At 33.2% G+C, this 22,724-nt stretch overlaps 1 non-coding gene across 1 annotated transcript; it reads right to left on the bottom strand.

Moving 5' to 3' along the window:
* Positions 1-10,229: 10,229 nt before the first annotated feature.
* On the bottom strand, positions 10,230-10,446 carry LOC126697974 (small nucleolar RNA U3). The gene has a single exon (XR_007646345.1). It is a non-coding gene; the product is annotated as a small nucleolar RNA U3 (small nucleolar RNA).
* Positions 10,447-22,724: the final 12,278 nt, after the last annotated feature.

Genomic DNA, 22,724 nt, shown 5'->3' on the forward strand with positions numbered 1-22,724 from the left:
TGATTTGCTAACTTTGTCTAGTTTGATTTAAATTTAAAAAAAAAGTTTTAAAAAAGGGGTTGGGTCGCAGGTTAGACAGGTTAGCCTAACTCGACCTAAAAGGAAAAAAAAAAAGGTTTGGTACGGGTCAACCTGTTTTTAGTTTGAGTAAAAAATTATTGGATTTGGGTCAAGCTAATAGATCTGGATCCAATTTTACCAGGTCTACTATTAAACAAACCCTTTAGAGTCCGTTTGGTTGGAAGAGTGGAAAAGTGAGAGGATAGAAAATGGTGGGAGAGTGGAAAAGTGAGAGGATAGAAAAGATTTTAATTTCCCCAATTTTTGTTTGGTTGGGAGTGGAAAAGTGGAGGGATGGAAAAAATGTGTTTGTATATGTATAAGTTTACTCATATATCCTTGTTAAAAAATGATGCCTATTAAAACAAAAAAAAGTGACAAAAAAAAAGTAATCACCCAAATTTATTAGGAAATAAAAATCATATCTAGAAAAAAAAATCACGTCTAAACAAAAAACAAAAACAAAAAATCACAAAAGAAAGCAAAAGAGAAAAAAGAAAAAAAAGAAGAGCAACTAGACGGAGCTTGCCCAGGAAATCAAAAGGAAAAAGAAAAAGAAGTAAGAAGCCTACCCAGGAAATCAAAAGGAAAAAGAAGAATAAGTAAGAGGCAACGTCCAAACCAGAAGAATAAAAAAAGAAAAAGAAAAAGTAAGAGGCAACATCCAAACTATAAGAAAAGAAAAAAAAAAAAAAAAAAAAAAGGCGACGTATAGATCACACCAAAAAAAAAAAAAAAAAGAGCAACGGATTGGACAAGCCCATGTGTAAGTGTACATGGACATTTTCATCATTTACCTATCAAATTCCTCCCACTTAGTTTCCTCTTCATTTTGGAGAGAACATTTTGGTGGGCCCGGGGAGAAAACACTTGAGCCCCACTAATTTTTTTCCCTCCCCTCCCTCCAACGAAATACTCACCAAAAAAGCTTTCATTCCCATTTTTTCTTCAAAGATTTCTATACACTCTATTTCACCTCAAAACAAACACACTCTTAGGGTTGATTGATGATTATAGTTTCGTACCCTTCATTAGTCATTGACAAATAGTATTAGATTGGGGTAAAATTTAGGTTTCTTAGGTATTGTATTATAGGTTTTTCAATTAAATTCAACTAAATTTTGTGAAGCAAATTGCACTTTCCCCTCCTTAAGTATAGGGTAGTTGTTATATCCCCCTTCAGATTAAAAAGTGAGAATATCCTCTATTTAACTCTAACTTTTCTTACTAAGTATTTTATCCACTCTGTTAGTATTTTCAATCACATTAGCGGATTTGTGTTCAAACCCACACTAAAGTAACTTCAGTACCTTCCACACGTTTTTATAGTCAGGGGGAACATTGAAATTGTAAAATACTTTAATGGTTGCAAATGATAATCCATCATAATGTTATTTTATTAAAAAAAAAATTATCAGCCCTTACGTTGCCACATTTATATTTTGGCGAATTACAATCCATCAATTTTTGTAATTGTATTATTATTTTTATGTTTAAGTACTGAATACATTTTTTTTATTAGGTTGGTGTCATCTATATATATTTATATTAATGCACAAAGTTCAAAGAAAGTCCCATTAGATTCTTAATTGAATTTTAAATTTTGTACCACGTCTCATATAAGTTTTTGAATTTTTATACTAAGTGAGTTATTGTATCAATTAAATTTTCTTAATTTTGCTATTAAACGCGAAAACCAAAAAGACTACAATAAAAACTTGGCTTAAGTACAATGCATCCAGCCATTAGGATGGCAACACATGACAATTTTTAGAGGGATAAAATGTACTTCAGATCTGTTTGAATACTGTTTATTTGGTTGGAAATTGAAAACAATAAAAAAAAAATTAAAATATTACTGTTGATTGGCCGGTACTGTTTAAGAGGCCCTGGTTCCAAAAAAAAAAAAAACGAGAGATAGAGTGGGAGAGAAGGTCCATAACGCAGAGAGAGAGAGATCTGAATTGCACCACCGTCAGGCTGGCCTTCTGTCAAAGCTCTGGTTAAGATGTAGAAACAATTGAAACTCTGGTGGTGAGAACTTCTCACTGAGAAGGGGTATTCTCTTTACTATAGAAACAAGTTTCACAAAAGCTATTATTGAGAGCGATTCTCTGCAGGTAGTTACAGCTCTTCAGAATCCTACAGAGAATTCATCCTTACTGGGCCATGTCAATGAAGATGCTAGGTTGGCTGCAATGTCAAGCATGAAGCAAACCACGCAGTACATATATTGGCGTGAAAGGTCTTAATACACGGTTCTTAAAACGTTTGGTTGGGGGCAACTCCCTTATCTATTGTAGACGTTGTTCAAAAGGATTTGATGTAATTAGTTTTCAGTTTCATTTTTCAATGAAAGAAATTTCCAGTTCTCAAAAAAAAAAAAAAAGAAGAAGAAGAAGAAGAAGAAGAAGAAGAAGAAGACAAGTCTAATGTCCCTCAAAATTTTATATTTATATTATGGGGCAAAGTTTGGGTCCAATGTTTGGGATTCTATTTGTTGATTCTGTTTGTTTTTCTGTGTTGAAGCCAAATATGTTGCTGCAACAATGTCATTCTTGGATTCTAAATCATCCTCTCATGGTGGAACCACAAAGTACAAAGCCTACCATTAAATTAGACGTGATTGTCAATGCACGCAATCAACGTTTAGACCTCATTTTGATGGAAAAAAAAATCAAAAATCAAATGTAGAATCTGAGTTGGATTTTTTTTTCTTCCTTTTTCGTAGCAAAATTACTCTATAGTAAAATTTGATTCACACGATGTTGTGTCTCTAAATGAATCTAGAATTAGTTGCAGAATTAAGGCTGTCTGGCATTATCTACTTCACCCAAGAAGGAGATGGTAACTTGAAATTGCTGTTATTTTATTAAGGAAATGTAAATTTCTATTTTCTTATTTAAAGTGATAATTTTCATTTCAAAAACTTTCAGGCCTAGCTACAGCAACGGGAAATATTTATGGTCTTTATACCTGCACTTCATGGCTTCCATGTGCATGCTCTTGGGGATACAACAAACGGTTGCATGTCCCATTCGTATATTTCAATGAACATAATGTTTGTATCTTTCTATCTAAAGCATTTAGGGGAGAAGAGAAGTAAAGAGTCCCCACTTTGTTCCAATAAAATGCCATTTTGTCTTGTTCTAACTATCTGCTTGCAGTACCAAAATTCAATCCTGATGGCAAGGTTAGCACAATTCAATCCTAATATGCCCCATATCGGTTTGCTGAATTATAATTGCAGAGCCACTCCTTTTAGCTTTCGTAGGATGTTTCTGTTTATTTTGTTTAGATATTTTCAGACTCCAAAGTGTGATAGATATAATTGTTTCAAACAAGGGATTTGCTTCTCTAAATTCCTGTAGGGATGGCAATTTTTCCCCGCCCCGCTTGACCCGCCCCTCCCCGCTTCGCCCCGTGTGGGTTTTCCCCGCCCCGCAAAGGTGGTGGGGCGGGGATGGGGCGAGATTTTAGACCCACACCACGGGGCGGGGCGGGGATGGGTTTACACTTTTTAGACCCACCCCGCCCCGCCCCATCCCCGCCCCGCCTCGCATTAATAAGGGTTAAATTGTAATATTATTGTACCCTAAAACCCTACTATTTAAACAAAAATATCATCAGCTTATTTTATTCTACCTAACGTGGCTCTACCTCTTTTTTCTCTCTAGCAAAGTTGGAAATAAGGTACCGATTTTAACTTCTTCTTTTTTTTTTTTCTTTTTTTTTTTTTTTTTTGTCTTTATTGGAAACAAATTTATATACTATTGAATTGATGATTTCATTCATGATTCATACGGTCTTTCTCAACTTACTTTTCATCATGAACATAATATAATTTTTTTTAATGAGTTACGGGTTTGTGGCTCTAAATATGTGTCTGTGTCATTGTTTTTGTAATTTTGTGTGGGCATTTGGCTGCTTAACAACACTTTTTCTTTAAGCTTGTTAAAATTTTATTTTATCATGTTATGAGATTTTTGTTGTGATATTGTCTTGTTAAACATTTAGATAATATTATTTAGTTTTTGCTAAAAATTAGTTTGATTTGATAGGATAAATTTATTTTTAATTTCAAGTATATTTTTATTATTGAAACATGTCATTTTATTTGAAAAAATGGTAATAGTTGTAGGGAAAATTAACAAGAAATAAAGTTTTACGGTGTAGGGCGGGGCTTCGCGGGTCTTTGCGGGGCCTTAAGGGGCGGGGATGGGGTAAGAAATTTTCCCCGTCATGCGGGGCGGGGCGGGGATGGGGCAAGAAAAATCCATACGGGGTGGGGGCGAAGATCTCATCCTTCGGCCCCGCCCCGCCCCATTGCCATCCCTAAATTCCTGTACTTCTCTAAATAGTGCATTTTTAGCATGTTTGAATTGGGATTTTGTTAATTTGTTAAAAGTGTGTGTATATATAATGCTGAAGTTAATATTTTAGAATTCAAATTGAATCAAAATTAGTTTCTAATTATAGTATAATTTTGTACCACGTGTCTAATTTAATGTTTTTTTTAAATTTTAGTGCCAAGTAATCCCCATTTGTAATTTTCCATTTCATGCATAAGCACGAGTTACATTATTTTTATTATCTATATATATATATATATAAAGCACCACAATTTTCCACGTCAGCACAACACAATATTTAAAAAATAAAATTAAAAACACTATTTTTCTCTCCAAAACCCGATACTTATCTTCTTTTTTTTCTTTTTCTTTTTTTGGATAAAATCTGATATTTTAAGCTGAGTTTAATCTAAAGATTATTATTATTTTTTTTAAATCTGCAATAAAAGGATAAGTATCTGCTTTATTGCAATAAACCCAAAAACAAAGTTAACTAATTTTTTAAAAACCCTACAACCAAACTTCTTGAACCCTACGTTATAGAATATAATTTGTTTATTTCAAAATCTTTTGATTATGCGTTAATTTATTTTTTGCTATTATATATTAGATAACAACAAAAAATTGAATATATATCACCATATGCCACAAAGATGATTATTAAAAAAAAAAAAAATCTGCAATAAAAGGATAAGTATCAGCTTTATTGCAATAAACCCAAAAAAAAAAGTTAATTAATTTTTTAAAAACCCTACAACCAAACTTCTTGAACTTTACGTTATAGAATATAATTTTTTTATTTCAAAATCTTAGCCTCTACTGGCACCACAATTTTCCATATCAGCACAACACAATATTTAAAAAATAAAATTAAAAACACTATTTTTTTCTCCAAAACCCGATACTTATCTTCTTTTTTTTCTTTTTCTTTTTTTGGATAAAATTTGATATTTTAAGCTGAGTTTAATCTAAAGATTATTTATTTATTTTTTTAAATCTGCAATAAAAGGATAAGTATCTGCTTTATTGCAATAAACCCAAAAACAAAGTTAACTAATTTTTTAAAAACCCTACAACCAAACTTCTTGAACCCTACGTTATAGAATATAATTTGTTTATTTCAAAATCTTTTGATTATGTGTTAATTTATTTCTTGCTATTATATATTAGATAACAACAAAAAATTAAATATATATCACCATATGCCACAAAGATGATTATTTTAAAATAAAAAAAAAATCTGCAATAAAAGGATAAGTATCGGCTTTATTGCAATAAACCCAAAAAAAAAAAAGTTAATTAATTTTTTAAAAACCCTACAACCAAACTTCTTGAACTCTACGTTATAGAATATAATTTTTTTATTTCAAAATCTTTTGATTATGCGTTAATTTATTTTTTGCTATTATATATTAGATAACAACAAAAAACTAAAATTATATATATATATATATATATATATATATATATATATATATATATATATCACCATATGCCACACTCGTACATACCATTATGTCCTGGTGCTATTCAAACTCATAAATTTATTTGGGACTCTAATTCTATCACTTAATTTTTTTTAAATAATATAATTTTCTATCAAATATACATACATATATATATATATATATATACACGTATTTCTTTAATTTTATTTGTTGGCATTTTGAAAGTTTTAATATCTACATTTTTGCGTTAGTTATTGCAATATCTGAACATGTTTAGCAGATGTCAACGGTTATACCATGAATTATATATTCTTTTAAAGATAAACTATTTTTCTCTTGTATTTCTCTATTGTGTAGTCACACACACACACACACACACACACACATATATATATATATATATATATTTTTTTTTTTTTGTTTCAAAATTTTCTAGGCAATAAATCTTCTTATTCTTTAATATTTTTTGGCATTTCAAAAATTTTAATATCTGAAACCAATTGGTAGATTTTTCACAAGATATTACACGTTCAAACAATGACTTCTTTATCAAATCGTAATAAAAATTGAAGTGAAACAGGAGAAATTCATGAAATCGTATAGTTTCATAATCAATTTAAAATTTTATATAATTATTTTATTCTATTACACAAACAAGTAGGTTCCCGTGCATAGCACGGGTTTGCGACTAGTTATTATTATTTTGATACCAGGCAAAGAGATAACATCACATTACAAAATTTGGAGTCTGTCTTGCTGAATTAGCAAGTTTCCTGCTTTCAGCTAATTCAAAGTCTGAAGTTCTAAAAAAAACAACTAGAGTAGAGTATTGCTTAATAACATTATATATATATCTCTTCTAATAAAGTTTCAATCCACCAAGGCCAGTGAGTCTTAGACCTCCAAAAGAGTTGGATTTCCTTACTATTAGTTAGGATCGCCACTCTTTGAAGACCCAGATGAGCTGTGTAGAGAAGCGCCTCACAGATCGCAGCAAACTTTGTTTTCTTAGGATATTGGAATGCTGTGAGAAAGGCTTTTCTGGCAAGCTGGCTTCCTTCCTTTGATTTACCTATCAAGGAAGCACCTCTTCTTCCTCTAATCAAACTTCTGGAAATTTCAACTTGACACAACAATTGCCAATCCTCTTGGTAAGGCCAGGCAGGAGTAAGATGCTAGATGTCTCCTTTTGTTGTTTGTTCTTGACTCGTAAAATTTTCAATAAAAGCAACATTGCACTTGCGAGTTAAAGCAGTTGAGATTAGCATAACCTCATTTATATTGGGTAATTTTCCTTCAAAGACGATGCCATATACACCAAAGGGTGACAAATAAGGTAGGAATGCAGTTCTTGATTCGATGTTTTGTTGGAGCATTTTAATATTAAATAATCAAAATGAATAAATGTTACAACATAAATGTAAATATGTGAGAGTGAATATGGAAGATGAGGAGTTAGTGAAAATGTTTAATTCCACATTGAAAATGAGAGAGACTATTTTATTTTTTTTAATTGTGGTGATTAATGGGCTAACATGAATTGTCTCAGATATTGGGCTAGATACGTGTGCAAGAGGAAGGTGAAGGGTGGAGGTATCAGAAATGGAAATGAATTAGCCTCTTGGCAAGGACGGGTGTTCTTTCTAGTGGAGTTTTGGGCTTGAACAATTTGTGCAAAGGTTGTTCTATCCATACGATACTTGTTGGGCTGTTGTATCTTGGGAGAGACAAGTCAGAGAAGGTCTGCATTAGTTACAAAGTTTAACCAACCAATGGCTTGAATCTCCTTAAAGAGAGCGAATGCCGCGCCTCAGTCCAAATAGTATTATGTAATTTCTTTCTTTAAATTAGTAAAATTCAGAAGTACTATTCAGTTTCTTTTTGTGTTATTTCCATTGTCATTATGTTAGCACCAACATGTTCCTTTTGGCTTCCTTGGATCCAATTACTTATCCAATCAGTTATGGTGTGGTAGGGATTTTTGTTTGTTTTTAGACCTCTTAAAACCACAATCAGATTAACCTAGGTAATTAGCCAAGTGATTACTTAGTCAAATTATCAAATCTAGGTTAACACACATATATCATATTATTGTAAAGTGCAGAAAATAAAAAACACAACAATATGATAACCTAGGAAAACCAAACCGGTAAAAAACCTGGGGAGGATTTAACCTAGCTATCCTCAAGGTAAACTGAATCCACTATGAAAGAATTGAAGTTTATACAATAGTGACTTAGACCACTAACATCCTATTACTACCTCGAATAGGAAATTTACTACCACGACCACGTGACAGCTCTGAGTCCACGGACTACTTCTTTCTTGGATTTCCAGCAAGTACAACTGCTTGTATATCTTTAAGTTCTTGAATCTGTAACTGAATTGATCACCAAGTTCTTGACATAGTCTTAAATCTTGGAAACCCTAAGTATGTGTGAAGGTAACCACCTCTTGATCTCACAAAAGATTCACACACACAGTATAAGGAGCAACCTAAAACATGGTTAGGGTTTTCCTTTTTATACTTAGGGCAAAACATAAAACCCTATACGTCAAACGGGCTTGGGTTGAGTTGGAAATTCTGCAGAAAAAACAATTTGCATGACTTTCGACTGATCGAGTCTAATTCTTGATCGATTGAGCCAGACAGATTTACACAATAAATCCTACAACAACTTGATTCCAACTTTACATAAAAAGCATATACTTTTAGCAAGTCTAAACAAAACTAAAACATTTTGATCATGGTTTGCCAATATTACAAAATAGGGTTCTAATATATTAGTTCCTAATTCCTTAGAACCTAACAATTTCCATTGTCATTGTGTTAGCACCAACATGTTCCTTTTGGCTTCCTTGGATCCAGTTATTTAAGAAACAGGTGGTCTAAAGTTTCCCTATCTTCTTGACATGCTAGTTAATATATAGTAGAAAAGTGCTCATGCAATACCAGTGGATTTGCATGACTTTCGACTGATCGAGTCTAATTCTTGATTGATCGAGCCAGACAGATTTACACAATAAATCTTACAACAACTCGATTCCAACTTTACATAAAAAGCATATACTTTTAGCAAGTCTAAACAAGACTAAAACATTTTGATCATAGTTTGCCAAAATTACAAAATAGAGTTCTAATATATTAGTTCCTAATTCCTTAGAACCTAACAATTTCCATTGTCATTGTGTTAGCACCAACATGTTCCTTTTGGCTTCCTTGGATCCAGTTATTTAAGAAACAGGCGGTCTAAAGTTTCCCTATCTTCTTGACATGCTAGTTAATATATAGTAGAAAAGTGCTCATGCAATACCAGTGGCGACTCCAAGAATTTTATTTAGGGGTGGTCATTAAAAAAATTTAATAAAAATAAAATTTGAATATATAAACATCACAAAATAAAAACATACGCAAATACATAAAGTTTTAAAATTTCATTTCACAAGTTTTTATATTTTGAAATCGTTGTTGATATGATAGTTTCACTATTAATGTTATTTGCTACATTTTTTTCAACCCTGATTAACCCTTGGTGACCGCCCCTATGCAATGCACGAGTAAATTAAAATCATAAATATATATCATAATTAATTTTTTTCAAACAACTCATTTTAGTCTAAGGTTAAGTTTGGTAACTCAACTCAAAATGCATTTTATAGATTTCTAGGTATGAAAATGAATTTTGTTATTTTTGTGCTTGTTTGGTAAATTTTGTTGGGACACAAATTGGCAGAGAGGCTATCAGCAATGCCGACATCAATTGCTACGCTATATTCATAATCTCCCTTTGCCTCAAAAATGAGAGCCATAAGACGTCAATGATCAATCAGTTGCTTCTTCAATGGATGCTGTGGCAGTATGCTCTCTATGGATTTCAGGAGTCTCCTTACAGAAGCTCTCTACCTCATCAAATTGCATTTGCTTGAACATGGGCCTCAGCAAAGTACCTGCCATTTCCAGGCAATGCAGTTATGCTACCAAACAAAGGGAGGCGTGAACTCAAAAGTATACAATTATCTATAACTCTGCTTACGCATATTCAAATGACAAGAACCCAAAAACTGACATTTTAAAAGAAGGCGAACAACCACATCTCACCCCATTAAAAGTCACAACAGAGCATGACAGTCGTTATTTCTCTTCCTCCTAGAATAACATCAAAACACTGCTTAGGAATTTTATCAAACACTTTGTGTTACTTGTGTACATGCATTTTTGCATCAAATTAGTAGAGGAAACAATCACCACATTGCAACTTAAAGCCTTAAACCAAGCAATTCAATCCAAAAAAAATAGAAGATTAAAAAAAAAAAAAACTCAGACAGTTTAGGGATATTGTGATTTGTGAAGAGAGCAAAAAGATTTTGAAGCCTGTCAGACAGCCCGTGCGACCATCCCAACCAGCCGAAGCCTGTTGAGAACGATCCTCTACAGTTCGGTGCCTCAAACAGAGTCAACGAGGCCGTTAATCACGCTCTGATCGCACGGCCATGGTTCATCCACCAGGTTTGGGGTCCTGTCTCCTTAGTGAGCAAGGATACAGAGGTACGATCCTATAGAACAGATCCTGTTCAAGTAAGGTCGTGCCCTCTCAAGCTGCTTCGCTCTAAATAAACTAAAGTTCTACTTACTATCTGGTCGATATGGGACAGTGTTGTTTGGTTTGAATCAAACTACTTGCTCGTGGACAAAAATGCCCCTTTAAACCTTCCCACTTCTGTCATTGCTGGCTGCACAAGGACAAAAATACCCCGGCTCCTCCGATCAATTACAATTAGGACAGATGGTGTCTTGGGCCCGTGGTATGATCCTCTGACTGTGACAATAACGACATATATATATATATATATATATATATATATATATATATACACACACTTATGTGCATACATTAAGTTCTTCAATTATATCCAAGTTTTTTTGGTAGATTAAATTTAATTATTCTTGAAAAAAATAACATTGTGTGTTTTATTGGATAATACATCTAATTGTTTAAATTTAATTGGAGAACACAATATACAACACCTAAGAGCATCCCCATTTAGGTTGCTAAATTTACTTTGCCGTGTACAGCAAAGAAGCCAAACTCAAAATAATTTGAGTATTAGCTACAGTGACCTACTTTTAAAAAAGAAAAAAATTTAATGTCTGGTGTTAAAAAAATAATATTTTAATGTGTTGGTTATGATTGTTATTTAGAGCATTCGTATCAGCTCTTGGATAGTTGTGTATAAATGTGTAAAATACACATTTTGACCATTTTTACACATTTTGAAGCAAAAAATACACTACATCAGTCTTTGCAAAATCATGTAAACTCGTGTATAATTTTCAACGAGCTACAGTACCCGTGTAAATTTACACGGGCACTGTAGCCCGTTTATAACTTAAAATAATATTATATGTACAGTATTATATGTACAGCAATGCCTCATTTTCGCTCTTTTTTTTCTCTCTCATCTCACTGAGCACACCAACGCCTCTCTCAGTCTCAGCTTCCCTCTCCCTTTTGAGTTCTTCCTCTCATATTCTTTTGCTCATTCTCATCACCGAATTCTTTTGCTCATTCTCATCACCATGGGAAATAAAATGTGATCGGTTTAGGAGTTTTGCAGTTCCGATGAGGAGGGTGGATCATTGGGTTGACGGAATCTTCTATATTGACAGACATTGGGGCTGATTTCTTTAAAAAAGGTATGGGTTTTTCTCATTGAGATTTTAGAGTTTTTTGGTTTCAATCAAGATTCTTGGGAGTTTCTCTAAACTAATTTTTTTGGGGGTTTCTTGTTTCAAATTTTTTCTGGTTTGGGGTTTTTTTTTATGGATTCTTCGGAGCACACCCGAAGTTATTTTTGAGAGCTGGTGTGCTGTTTTAGTACCTCCATGGGATAGTTCTACATAAATGAGTTTTAATTTATGAACTTTGTTCTTGATAGGTCAAAAAAGTTTCAATCTACGTTTTAATTTATGAACTTTGCTCTGTCTGATGTTCATAGTTACAGAGTTCTAGCTGATTTACTGTGTGGATATTTGGTTGTTAGCTTTATTACCGTGATTACCTTGTATTTGGTTAGTTAGCTGCTGAGATTTTGTGCCTGGTCAGTGTGTATGTATAATTGGACTTGGCTGTGTAGTTTAGCTGGTTTTGTCAAGTTGTTGTTTGGGGTAGCTTGCCCTGTATTGTAGCCTTTGGCTGTTGTGGCTGGTTTTGTTGCTTAGCAAAAGTCACTAGATTATCGGGCGGGTGTATTGGGTCTTGTCTGGGCAACGTAAACTAGTCATTTTCCATTTCCACTAACATTTTCTTATTCGCATATTATTGGCAGTATCTCTTTTTAAGGTGCAATTATGTTGTGTTAATGATTTATCGTTGCATTTCTGGCTAAATCTATGACAATGAATCAAGAGATCATATCCCAGTCCCCCATGGGTCTGATTTGAATTGGGAGGTGGGGATTGTGGTTTGAGAATAAAAAGAGATGAGGGCTTCTTTGTCCAAGTTCTTTAGTAATTTTTCTTTTACTACATTTTCAGATTATGTATATATCACATGCTTATAGTCATAGATAAAGATAATTCCAAGACATGCCAGTTCTCGTTGGTTTAGGTGGTAGTGGAACTTTAATTGAGATATGCAACAAAAAGTCTCTGGTTGTTCTTCTTGAATGAACACTCTGATGACTTGAGAGACTTTCAAAAAAAGACAAGCGAATACTAAACAGTGATTGTTAACTGATTTATTGATTTTGGGACCCCCTTTGGGGGGTGGTTATGGTGATAGATTGAATGAAATTCTCAACCCCTAAAGTTTGAAATAATCAAATCTTTAAGTTAGGTAACTGAATTTGAAAGCTCTTTCAAAAGGGTCAACCTCAACCTCAATTGCAAAAGTCTTAGTAACAACTACTTCCATGCCGGTAAACATTTGTCTCTCTCAAAATTCCTAGAACTGCAGATCATAAGGAATTTACTGCAGATCATAAGGAATTTAGTACATAAGGTAGTCTAGAGATGTCTGCTGTGTTAAGCTATATGATATTAATTTCAATTTACAAATATTGGAGACACATTATTTATTCCCTTGGTGATTTTTTTTGTTTATTACTGTTCTCCATTTATAAGGATCAATGTTCTCTGTGGATAACTGGTTCAAAACCTAGGCTTAATATGTTGGTATTGAATAAGCTTTAGTGGGAAGTAGGAAGTGGGAACACTATACAAATAATTATAGTGCTGTATCTAGAATGTCATCTTGTTCTGAGTTTTGTGACCTCCATTTTATTTTTAATGAGTAGAATATGATAATATGGCATCTCATCTTAGATACAACCTAAACTACTCATTTTCCCCAACCAAAAAGAAAGCCATATAATGCTGTGGAATAGGACAATCTTGCACTAAAATGTTTAACCAAAAATAGATCATTGGAAGTATTTTTTTATTTTTTCATTTTATACTAAATAGTTGTTTCTCTAATTGGTTGCTTGTATGGAAAATAAAAGGAATTTAAATTTGGAAGAGAAGAAAGTTTGGAATAAAAAGAAAAATATTCATAAAGAAAAGATGTAATATGTACATTTCAATATAGGAAGGAATTTAGCATTTTTGTCTGTGAATTTAGCATTTGATATAAACATTTTAGTACCATGCGTTCTTTATTGTATTCTTTTAAATTTCATTCTTACACATGGATTTTACTAAAATTTATTTGCAATATGGCGGCTACCCAAGTACTTATTAAAAAAAAAAAAAATGATGCCTAGCAAGTTAGAATTCCATGTGGGTTTTATCTTGTGTTTGAGGTTTGAGGTTTGAGGTTGAATACTTATTATTTCTATGGTTGAATTCCATGCTCTCAATTCTATTGCTTTGAGGTTTGATTTGCTTGTGTTTGTACATGAATTGGTCAATGAATTAGACCATAAGGGTGCTTGGTTATGAATTAGACCATAAGGGTGCTTCATCTATGCTTGGTTGTGGTTGAATTCCATGCTCTCAATGCCTTTTCTTTTTTGTTTTCAATTTTGTTGCTTATTAGTGCTGCTTCTAAATTACTTTGGTGTTTGTTAGGTGATGGACTCACAAAATCAAAATCCCTTCTTCCTTGACATTTTACAAGACAATGAACAAGGTTTTGAGTCTTTTGACAGCAGTAATTTGATGTCCACTTCGCATTCAGACGTCAATGTCCATCAATCTCCACCCCAAGTTGAAATGGGACAATCTATACCCCCTATTGCAAAAAAATCAACTACTAAGAGAGGTCAACGGGGAATCAACTTCACCATAGATGAAGACATTAAGCTAGTGTCGGCGTGGCTCAATGTTAGCTTAGATGCCGTGACATCGACGGACCAAAAACACACAACATTTTGGGAGAGAATTTGGTCTACCTTCCACAATGACAAGAAATTTAACCGCACTAAGGATTCTTTAAATAGTCGGTGGTCAACAATTCAAAGGGAGACCAACAAGTTCTGTGGATGCTTGGCCCAAATTGAGAATCAGAATGAAAGCGGTAAAACTGAGCATGACAAGATATTTAAACTCAACATTTAATATGTATTGTACATCAAAACACTTTTAGTTTTATGATTCTTATTATTTTCAATTTTTTACTTTTGTAGATTGAAGATGCAAAAACTATGTATCAAATTAATTGCAAAAATGCATTTCAATTGGAGCATTGTTGGAGAATTTTGAGGAATGAAGCTAAGTGGTTGATTCTAAGAGATAGTTTGAAGGCCCGCACAAGACAACCAGCCACACAACCAGCCACACAATCCTTTGCAAGCTCAATAAATGTAGATGAAGATAATGAAGAGATGAACTCCGGCGAAACCTTAGAGAGACCTATAGGCAAGAAGGCCAAAAAGGAGAAATTAAAGAAAAGAAAGAATTGTGATGACGTGATCCCAACACTTTCCTCCCAATTGGACGAAATCAAGGAAGAAAAGAGAAGAATGCATGAGGAGAAAAAGGAAAGTATGCGCATTGCATTAGAAGAACGAAGAGAGGCAATGCGCATTGCATCCGAAGAACGAAGAGAGTTGATTCGTATCAAGGAAGAGAAGAATGAAGTAGAAAAGAGGAAAATGGAAGATGAACTTATGATGAAAGATACAAGAACTATGGATCCTGAACAAAAAGAATACATTCGTCTACGTCGTTTGGAAATCTTGGAGAGGTTAAGGTCTAAATATGCATCATAATGGAATATTATTATTGACAATATCATCAAGTAATTTTTTGTATATTGCAAAAATACTAGCACATAATTTTTTGTAGTCTTTACTTGTGCAAGGAAATAGATGCAATGTTGTAAATTTTGTATTGTGCTGGTTGTACTTGCTGATTTTATTTGTTGTAAATGTTATTTGAATGTAAATATGCTATTTTATTGGTTGCTAATTTTATTAGTTGTATATGCTATTTTTCTGCACTTTCTCAACAGGTTGCTGTACTTGCATTGTGTTATTTTTCTGCATAATGTTATTTTTCTGCATAATTATATTTTTGCATAGTGTTATTGTTCTGCATAATGTTATTTTTCTGCAGTGTCACTTTTCTGCATAGTGTCATTTTTCTGCATAGTGTTATTGTTCTGCAGTGTTCTTTTTCTGCATACTGTTACTTTTTTGCATAATGTGATTTTTCTGCATAATGTGATTTTTCTGCATAATTATTTTTCTGCATAGTGTTATTGTTCTGCAGTGTTATTTTTCTGCATACTGTCATTTTTCTGCATAATGTGATTTTTCTGCATAATTATTTTTCTGCATAGTGTCATTTTTCTGCATACTGTGATTTTTCTGCATAATTATTTTTCTGCATAGTATTATTTTTCTGCATAGTGTCACTTTTCTGCATAGTATCATTTTTCTGCAGTGTTAATTTTTCTGCATAATGTGATTTTTCTGCATAATTATTTTTCTGCATACTGTTATTTTTCTGCATAGTGTCATTTTTCTGCATAGTGTTATTGTTCTGCAGTGTTATTTTTCTGCATACTGTTATTTTTCTGCATATTGTCATTTTTCTGCATAATGTGATTTTTCTGCATAATTATTTTTCTGCATAGTGTCATTTTTCTGCATAGTGTCACTTTTCTGCATAATGTCATTTTTCTGCATACTGTTATTTTTCTGCATACTATTATTTTTCTGCAGTGTTATTTTTCTGCATACTGTTATTTTTCTGCATAATGTGATTTTTCTGCATAATTATTTTTCTGCATAGTGTTATTTTTCTACATAGTGTCATTTTTCTGCAGTGTTATTTTTCTACATACTGTTATTTTTCTGCATACTGTTATTTTTCTGTATAATGTGATTTTTCTGCATACTGTCATTTTTCTGAATTCTGCAGACATGATTTTCTGCATAGTTCTACATTACTTTTCTGCTGTTAGCAGGGGGTTAAATACCCCTGTTTGAGATAAAGAAAGAAAAATTATTGTTCTACATGGTTCTACATTATTGTTCTACTGTGTTTTAAATTATTGAATAACTATAAATTATGAGTGGACTTTTACTAAATGAATTATTAGGTATAGAATGTCAATGTATGGTAGAAAAGGTGTTTGCTTTAGGCTACATATACTGATTTACTAAACCGAATGGAATAGATAATTTTGTCAAAGTGGGTGGAAATTAGAGAGAAAATGGTCATATTTATAGAGCAAGAATGTGACTTGAGTTTGAATTTCAAAAATTTGACCTTTAGGTTTGAATTTACCATTGGGTTTAAAGTTAAAAAATATGACATTTAGGTTTGAATTTACAATTTGGTTTAAAGTTAAAAAAAAATATGACCTTTAGGTTTGAATTTACCATTGGATTTAAAGTTAAAAAAAAATATGACCTTTAGGTTTGAATTTATCATTGGGTTTAAAGTTTAAAAAAAAAAATGATCTTTAGGTTTGAATTTACCATTGGGTTTAAAGTTAAAAAAAAAAAAAAAATATATATATATATATATATATATATATATATATATATATATATGACATTTAGGTTTGAATTTACCATTGGCTTTAAAGTTAAAAAAAATGACATTTAGGTTTGAATTTATCATTGGGTTTAAAGTTAAAAAAAATATGATCTTTAGGTTTGAATTTACCATTGGGTTTAAAGTTAAAAAAAAAAAAAATATGACTTTTAGGTTTGAATTTACCATTGGATTTAAAGTTAAAAAAATATGACATTTATGTTTGAATTTACCATTGGGTTTAAAGTTAGGTTTGAATTTACCGTTTGAATTTCAAAATTATGATCGGTGGATATAACAATAAAAATTATGATCGTTGGTCCAAAAAAAAAAAATGACCGTTGATCGGAGACATCGATTCAATAGCATCAATTTGGTTACCGATTCTAGTAATACGGTGGTCGGAGACATCGATTCAACATTATCAATTCGGTCACCGATTCTAGTAATACGGTGGTCGGAGACATCGATTCGGCGACGATCGTCGAAGACATCAATTTGGCGGCGGTCGTCGGAGACATAGATTCGGCGACGGTCGTCGTAAGACATCGATTCGACGGCGGTCGTCGGAGACACTATTACAACAATCGGCCCACCGGTGATGGCAGTACAATGGTAGGAGACACCAATCCGGTGGGCCATCGAACCTCCACCACAAGCGGCTCTATTGGCCAAGCCACCGGTGTTAGTAGTTTACTTAAAATATAAGTTTAAATTAAAAAAGTATAACCATTAGTGAAAATAATAAAAAATTGATGAATAATGAATATTTTATTGAATAGTCTTGTAAAATAGATAAACTGATGTGAGTGTTTTGTAAAAGTAATGGTGTAAAATAGAAAAAATAGGTTTTTTGTGTAAAATAGACGGAATCTTTTAGACGAGCTGATGTGAATGCCCTTATTGTGTTTGATATATTATTTTATTGTATTGTGTATATTATTTTAATATGTTGAATATTAAAATAAAATCTTTGATGTTGGATGTATTATAAAATATGGTGTTAAAATAGATAAAGTCGTGTTTTGAGTTGTTAAAAGCTACATTTTTTAGCTTTCTTACTATGAATGCTCTAAGATCATGTATCTAATTTTTACCTTATTCATAACAAAGTGACTATGAGTAATTAGTTATGACATACCATTTTGGTTGGTGCCCTTAACTTATTCTTCTTTTTTAAATGTAAGTGTTCTCAGAGCATCTATTTAATCTACGGATAAGTGTAGTTTTTTGTCCCATACACATTGGGAATACAAATAAGGAGAAATCTCTAAAGTTGATCCCAAAGTATTTGAATGAAAGACTTAGGAGGTGTTTGAATTTCTAGTTTCCATAACTCATATCTCTATTTTCAGTTTTTGTTTCCATTACTCAATTCTCTGATTTTTTAGTGATAAGTTATGGAAACTAAAAACACATTTTAGGTATTTTCAGTTTCCATAACTCTGTTTTCAATGGCATTTTCATAATTAAACCCACAACATGGGTCCCATAGTCAGAGCAAAGTCACACCAGCCCACCTTTTGCAATGGCTCTCTTTGCCAAACACATTCTCAGTTCGTTCTTTCTTTCTTTCTTTCTTTCTTTTTTTTCTTTTTTTCTTTTTTTTTTTTTTTTTTTTTTTTTTTTTTTTTTTTCCTGCCTTTCTCATCTCAAACCCATTAAAAAAAAAAAAAAATCAAGAAACAAACTTTTCTTTCTCTGTTCTTTGCTGCAAGCATCTGTTTTTTTTTTTTTTTTTTTTTTTTTTTTTTTTTCGCCTTTCTCATCTCAGACCCATTAAAAAAATCAAAAAACATAAGCACGGAGGAACGATGGCGATTGGAACTTCCACGGGCACGGATCAGTCTTTTAGCACACAACATCGACGGATAAAGGGTTGGGTGATGGTGGAGATTGACGGCGCTGGGTGGCGGTGGAGATCGGCGCCGCAAGTCCAGACCGTGATTTTCGCTGCTGGGTTCGTGGAGGGGTTTGGGAGAATAATACGGGAAAAACGAAGAGAAAATCAAAGCAAAAAACGAAGACAAACCCAGTTGACTAACCCACTCAAAATCAATCTCAACACAAAAAATTCCAACACAATTAACATTGAAACCTCTAGGAAATGAAACACATAAATCCAGAAAAATATAAAAATCCGCATTAAAAGAAACAAACAAACAAACCCAGAATAGTTTGGGCAAAATCTGATGCCAACAAACCCAGAACAGTCTCACGCCATTCGATGCCAACAACAGCGGTGGATTCTTTGTCTCGAGGTTCTGCGCTGACCAATCTTTCCTCCGCTAAACTACTAGGCTGAGCCGCCGGTGCAAACCTTGTCGGTCACCAACGTTCACGGCATGATCTGCTTGTGAGTTTGTGAGCTTCGGCCCCTGGTGGAGAAGAAGGCTGAGCTTGTGAGCTTAGTGGTAGAGAGTGTAGGGTGAAGAGAGAGAGAGAGTAACAGGGGTGAAGGGAAAATGAGAGAAGAGAAAATGGTGGGGAATGGTTCCGTGGATAAGCTTAACAGGAGGACTGACCAAGTTACAGGAATAGGTCCCACAAAAATCAGAAAAGTGTGAGTGATGAAAAGCTGAGTTATGCGGGCCAAACGGGTGTAATTAAAAAATTTAGATATTTTAAATGATGAGTGATGAGTAACGAAAATTGAGTGAAGAGTGACGAGTGATGATAAAAAAAAATCCAAACAAGCCCTTAAACTCATGATCTCATGGATCATGTAACACTTTAAAACAATTAGACAAGCCCTTTAGGGTTGATTGGTGATCGTTAATTGATCCACAATGGATTCATACTCTTCATTAGTCATTGACAAATAGAATTAAAAAGGAGGTAAAATTTAAGTATAGTTTCTTAAGTGTTGTATTGTATGTTTTCCAATTAAATTCAATTCTGTAGTTGTACTTAAGAAAGATAACATTGTTTGTACTGCATTAATCAATACAACCACATGGTTAAATTTAATTAAGAAACTTAAGGTACAACATTTAAAGTACAATACATGTATTTTTTTTAAGGAAAATTGCACTTTTCCTTTCTTAAATATATGACAACTGCAATGCCCCCATTTTTAGAAACATACATTGATTTGTATCCAAACCCGCATTAAATTAACTTTAGTATTCTTCCCATTTTGTTATAGTTAGCGTGGGGGTGGGGGGAAGAGGAAAATTGCAATTGTTGAATACTTAATGGTTGCAGATTACAATATTTAACAAAGATATGCATTTTTTTCATTTGTGCTTGTTTGGTAAATTTTGTTGAGACACAAAGAATTCATTTTTCTTAGAATGTACTCCTCTTCTTATTTACTAAAACAATTCTAGGATGCATTTCTCATTCTCATTAAGTGAGTCGGGTGTTGTGACCACACCTACAAATCTATCTTTTATTCTCAGCAAAAAAAGTTCTCCCCATTGTAAGCTATAACTGAACTCCTTTTGCCATTATCCTCCTCATTTTTACTAAAATCGAGGATTCTCATTTTAACCTCTCATTCTAGTTTTTACGAAAAGGTTAGAGGACTCATTTAAGCACAATTCACAGGCTCAAATGATCTTTCTCCTCTTTGTTTTCTCTTCTCTCTTTTCCTTCTCAAGTCCTCTCCGTCAAAACTAAACTCCTAATCCTCCCATTCATCTTCGTCCACCTCGACCTTGAAAGGTGTCTCAGGTTGAGTTGAGGCAACAAAACAACACAAAGAGGAGCTAGTCAAGAAATAAAGGAAAGTTAAGGAGGTGTTGAAGTACCATGGTCGTGCAAAGAGGAGGATGAGTACAAGAGTATATGATGCTCATGATGATTACAAATCACGATGATTCGATCATCATGAAAATGAAGGAAGATGAGGAATTTGCTTAGATGATCATTGTGGATAACTTGTCAATCAATCGTTTCCCAAAAAGGTGGCTCCAGGTCTCTTTTTAGGAATGCCTAGCTTTTATATTAGGAAATTGTGAATTTTGTGGTGAATTTCAAATGTTTTAGATAGTTAGGTTTCTTTTTCTTTGCTTTGTGGCACGGATACAAATTTACGATGAGGCAGATTTTTTTGTGGTGTTTGGAGGTGGGTACGAAATTTCTTAAATTTTTTAAAAAAAAATTGTAAAAAATTGGTTGACATTAAAAATAAATAAATAAATTGGGGAACATGTATCTAGTAAATATTATTTTATTTGAAAAATTATTATGTAAAAAATTATCTTATTTAGGAAAATTACATCTGTAGGGGTAAAATTCCCAAGTCAACAATGGGCCTTGGGCCCCGCACGGAGTCCAGCCATGACCAAAAGGAAAAAGGGAGACCAAAAGACTTCCAGCCCAACCCTGTTGATCCCAACTTATTTAAAAAGACGTCCGAGGAGGAATGTCTCTTCGGACACACCAAATACGGGCCCAATATGCGCCCCATCCACAGTGAAGAATCATCCCAAACAAATGTGGGTAGTAGGATGAGCCTCACAAAGCAGGAAGAAGGAAGAAAATGTAAGACGTCTAGGGGGAGACCACAACTGTCGCATTAAATGCAAGGAAGCTACTTTTCCAGCCGCATTAATGTGGAAAAGACAGGCGAACAGTGTTACATTGGCTAATGCAACTCACAGAAAGATAAGGTGGATGTCCGATGGGACAGGCACTCAAGTGAAAGTCTAGATGGTTAACAAGTGTAAGACTCTTATCAATTTAAGGAGGTTATATAAGAGAAGGAAATCCCCATGAAGAAGGGATCGGAAATTGGAAAACAAAAAGGAGATAGGAAGAAAGAGCAAGGCAATAGTTTTTGATCAGAACCAGAGGTGCACCCATACGTTTATTCGGACTAAGTATCCTGTGGATATTAAGGAGATATTCTTACGTTCAAACTACTACATGACATGCAATTAACTAACGTTCACTTCGTCCAGTCCTAGTTTTGTAACCCGTTCTCTACAAATTCATTGTCTAAGATCCTTTGGGCCAGAACCACCTACTTTTGGGCCTGGGCCCCAAAGACAGACCTTACAACAACTTATCCACTTATGGTTTGTCCCGAATTTAAATTATCTATTTATGGCTTGAAATTTGACACTTTACCCACTTAAACTCTATTATGTTAAGCTTCCATTACCCACCTCTTTATTTTTTTTGTTAAAAAACAAATTTTAATAAAAAACATGACACAAAACATTTCAAAAGGTTAGGGTTTGAAGAAATCTTTTCACACTATATCAAGTTGCCCATAACTTATATGCAAATTTGCAACAGAAAATGTTATAAAAAAAGAAAAAAGAAAATTGAGGATTTAATTTTACTTTTTATTTTTAAAAAAAGGACCTTACTTGGCAATACCCTTCAGCGCAACGTTAGTAGACATTGTATTCTGCACTGCCATTTTGACAATAATGAGAAACTAATTAAAATCACAAACCCAATACACAAAATGTAACACTGTCATTTTCGAAATTTCAGACCGAACAATAAGAAAATTTTTTGAAAAAACAAAAAGACCCACTTGATCTGTTCATTAATCTCGGCCTCATGTTCATAGAATATTTCGGGCGAGCAAAAGAGAGTTGTGGGACTGAGAATAAGATCAAGCTCTTTCTTAACCTCTTCAAAGAGTTGTGGGACAGTGGCCTCCCATTTTTTCAGTAATTGTACATTTTTGAAAAAACCAAAATACATTGTATGATCTTTTGCGTTTTGTGTTATGTCTTTAGTGGAGTTTAAGTTCTCTCTCTCCCAAACCCAACCAATATTCATGCTCTATTTTATTTTTTCTTTATTTATTTATTTTTTGTCTTTTAGGCTAATACTGGATGTTTGCTTCATTTTGATGGGTTTGTCACAAAAAGCTTTCACAATTAGAACTTTGTTTGAGAGAAGTTT

This window comes from Quercus robur, chromosome 8 (assembly GCF_932294415.1).
Source record: "Quercus robur chromosome 8, dhQueRobu3.1, whole genome shotgun sequence".
NCBI classification, from domain to species: domain Eukaryota; kingdom Viridiplantae; phylum Streptophyta; class Magnoliopsida; order Fagales; family Fagaceae; genus Quercus; species Quercus robur.